This window comes from Solanum lycopersicum, chromosome 12 (assembly GCF_036512215.1).
Source record: "Solanum lycopersicum chromosome 12, SLM_r2.1".
Classification (NCBI taxonomy): Eukaryota; Viridiplantae; Streptophyta; class Magnoliopsida; order Solanales; family Solanaceae; genus Solanum; species Solanum lycopersicum.
In genome coordinates, this window is record NC_090811.1 from 50,692,430 (window position 1) to 50,696,450 (window position 4,021).

The 4,021-nt window shown below is 31.5% G+C and overlaps 1 long non-coding RNA gene across 2 annotated transcripts; it reads right to left on the reverse strand.

The window, feature by feature from the left end:
- Positions 1-1,711: 1,711 nt before the first annotated feature.
- On the reverse strand, positions 1,712-3,786 carry LOC138340620 (uncharacterized). 2 transcript variants are annotated; one of them, XR_011213314.1, is made up of 3 exons: positions 3,525-3,772; positions 3,022-3,073; positions 1,712-2,934 (listed from the first exon to the last, which is right to left on the reverse strand). It is a non-coding gene; the product is annotated as an uncharacterized lncRNA (long non-coding RNA). The 2 variants fall into 2 exon arrangements; XR_011213315.1 differs by lacking the exon at positions 3,022-3,073 and having other exon boundaries at positions 3,525-3,786.
- Positions 3,787-4,021: the final 235 nt, after the last annotated feature.

Genomic DNA, 4,021 nt, shown 5'->3' on the forward strand with positions numbered 1-4,021 from the left:
GAGGTTTGTCACCAGATATTGTGAGGGAAACCTTGAATAAATAGACGACTTATCCTTTAATAGAAGTTTTGAACAAACTTCGACCCAAAGCAATATGTCAATGGGGCCACCTCTTGATGAAGCATATTTAATCAGAAGAGTTTCTCAGTTGGGGCTTGAAGGTGATATGAAGGGACCTAACGTATCGTATGAAGAACTAACAATGTTTGTTACTTTATCCAAGGACGATCCTATTACTGAATTGGAAAGCATGGAATTCATTGCACCGGCTGTTGAAGAATACATTGTATACATTCTAATGCAGGAGGTGAAGTCCCATGAACAAGCTCTTTATGCTTGAATTCTGTTTTCTATACGAGGAATTATAGAGTTTATTCTTCAGAATGAGTTCAAAACTAAATTTAGTATTAACAGAAAGCAGGTGTGGAAGAAAAAGTTTGTCCCGGAAAATGGAAACCCTTCTTAACACGATTCCTTATAGCAACATTAAATTAAAACTAAATTAATTTTGTTCACAAAAGAAAAATACAACAACTTGCCCTTTTGTTTAATTTGGATCGATGAAAGAGATCCTAGTCAAACAAAGTTGATGAATCCTAATTTTGTTTGATAAACATTGAACACGATACAGAGTTTAAGAAAGAAATGAAGACTTTTAAAACTTGTGGCCCAAAATTAATGATAGAAATATCAGTGGCTGTAAATCATTTCATTAAGGGTAAAATAGACATTTTATAGTTAACTAATTACTTAATATAGAAGTATATCATTCTTTTTGGGACATACTAAAAAGGAAAGTAAGTCATATAAATTGGGACATAGGGAGAAATATTAAACGCTTCCTCCGTATTTGCCTAAAACTATTTAGTCCTTTTCAGTGTGTTTATCATTTTAGGAATGGAGTAGGAAAAATCATGTTTTTACTCTTTAGTTCCTGCATATATGCAAAAGTTAACTAAAACATATAAACTTCGTTACTTTAAGATTTTTGTCAGTTAGATGTAGTAGGAAACACAAATAAACTTGTAAACATGTATATGTTGAAATACAAGAGAACTCAAACTTTTAATCAGGGCTAAATACAACAATTGAAAATTTTGAAAGTAAAAACGTCTTTTCTCTTCAAGACATTGAATTGATACACTCAATGTGTACTCTATGTACAATATGGATATCACTAGATTTTCAAACAGGATAAAACAAGTAATGAGACGTTAGCTCACATTTAGAAAAACAAAAATCTGGACAATTTATGTTTTGATTAAAAATAGGCATATGTTTCCTTTTGAAGTAAAGAAATAACTTTTCTAAGTATGAAAGTCTAAATATAAAAGAAAGAGATATTCATTGAACTCAAGCATGATTTAGGCTTAAAAATAAACAAGTAGTCTCATATTTATCAAATGGTAAATTTCATTTAAAATCTTTATGTCTTGTGGATAGAACTCTAAAATTGTAAAGCTCAAGAAGTCACTATAAACTCATCCTAAGACCTCAAATTTTTTCAAGATAAAAGGAGTAGCAGAAGCATATCGTTGTGTCTCAAAGCATGACCTCCAAGTGTGTAACATAAACGGAACCACAAAACAATAAAAGAGAGTTCATATTTCCTACTGAAATTACTCCATCAAATAGCAAGTGAGTTGGTTGAAACTACATTTAAGTGTTTTTTGCATCATGGAATACATCCTCAATTTTTTAGGAATGAACATTATAAATATCAAATTATATAAAGTAGTGACAACCCTCTTAATAGACAACAAAAAAGTCAAGAAAAACATATTGGTCTGGACATCAACAATCCAATAAAAGTATGGTCAAAACAAAAAGAACAAAGTAGTGAAAAGAAACAAACTACCTTAAGGCAGTATCCTAAATCCAGAGCTTCATCCTTCTATTTTGCAGTACAAACTCCATTTAGGATATGGCCTTTCACCTTTCATGATATCATTCATTGACAATATCCTCTTTTCTTGATCCTCCTCCTTCTCCTCTAGTGAACTCACCTAGATGAAATCTGAGGGTTGATCTTGGCTACAACAGGATAATTAAAGAACGAACGAGACCTTTTTTTTAATAAAGCACAGAGAGATAGAGCCACACTCAGATGCCATAGTGTCCATCAAGCCTAAGATACTAATAGCATTCAGAAAATCTTATCTCTCTCCTAATTGTCCGAACATGAAAGAAAGATTTAACTGTATAGCTTAATAATATAAATTTGAGAAATTTCAGTTGTTCTAACAACATATGGTTGTGGCCTTCCAAGTAAAACACCAATTTTTCCAAATGATTCTCCAGCAACAACCTTTCCAATGATCTGTTTCTTTAACATATTTCAGAAAAAATAAATTAAGGCCAATATGTTTGAAAAGATATGATGTGTAATACTTACTTGTTCACGTCCATTGGTATATACTAAAAGATCCTGAAATAGTATACATAAGTGATTTATAACATGAAAAACAAATTCGATGTGTTCAAGTAACTGTACCAAACAAATTTACATACCAATGCTCTTGAGACTATTAAGTAAAAATCAATTTGAGACTCATTCTGTAAAATCACATCTTCCTTAGATGGTAGTATTCAATTTCCATTTCAAGAACCTTAAAAGCAGGATATAAACCACTGAATATATCTTTTATACACCTAGTGTGAAGGGTATCAGAACAATGTAGAACAAGAAATTACCAGTTGGAAAAGAAGGCACCTAGAAACGCCTCGGAATAGACTGACATTTTGAACTATTGATAAAAACAGGTAATGTGCAATGCTTGATCTGGTACCTTTTGGCAGAATATTCATGGTCTCTTTTTGTTGCACCTATTAAAGTTTCTACTTAAGACAAATATGAGACAAAATCTGATCTTATATCCTTGGTGATAACTGATTCCGTTTCGCAAATTCTTGAGCAGCTTCTACATTATCCCTCTGACACAACAAAATAATGAAGTTCAATATCTTTTACACGATCAGTACGTATAAATATATTCAGAGAGACGAGAAACGAGAGTATACAAAGTTTCTTGTGCAGCCAGTCCAGTGAATTAGAAGATTTGTCATATTACACCTGATATAAGATGTCAATCCCAATAGTGCACATAAAGCATGAAAACATAGACAATCATATTACATATTAGACACTTGAGAATTTGAGTATGGCTCCACAGGAAGCATTAAAATCTTATTTCTATCAAGCAGATGACATTCACTGCACAGCTAGTCTTAGTGAAATATTTCACCAATAATTACTCTACTAAGGTATTAACCAACACATTATTTTCAACTCAGAAAACCAACAAGAACACAAAGCAACCAAAAAATAGAAAAAACACAAGCCACGCATATGAATGGAGATATGCCATTTGAATTTCTAAATATGACAGATAAACAAAAAATTAAGAATATGCATACCCCATTTTTTTCGGAAAACAATAAAATTTTAAAAGTGGATACAAATTCGAACCCTAATAACAAAAAGTCATATATAATCCTTTGTAGAAAAAAGAACCGACTCATACCTAAAAACCAAGATATGAAGATCGAGCAATTTAGATTTGAGCGAGGTTTCGCTTTGTTTAGATTTGAACAAACAATGAGAAAAGATGAAAGAAAAATTCAAGAGCTACCCAGATCCTCGTTCAAGAATATTTCGATTTTTTTTGTTTTGTCACTCAGAGAGAAGATAATGTATGACCTAAAATGCTAAAAGACATAAACAGGATATACTTTTTAGGAATTAAATATATACTATTTTTTTGTGAAATTAAAAGAGGGAAAATATGGAGGGAGTACACAAAGTGTTGCAGTAGATAATTTTTTTTGAAAAAGTGTTGCTATTGGTGGATTTATTGCACCAGTTGAAACTACTGTTGCGTTAATGTTTTATACAACAACACATGTTTTTCTAAGCCAACAATTTCATTAAATTATGTTCTAATAGAACCAAAATTTTTTGGCAACGATCAATAAATGCTCTGATAGTCTATCTATATCAACAGTCAAATAATTGTTGCAA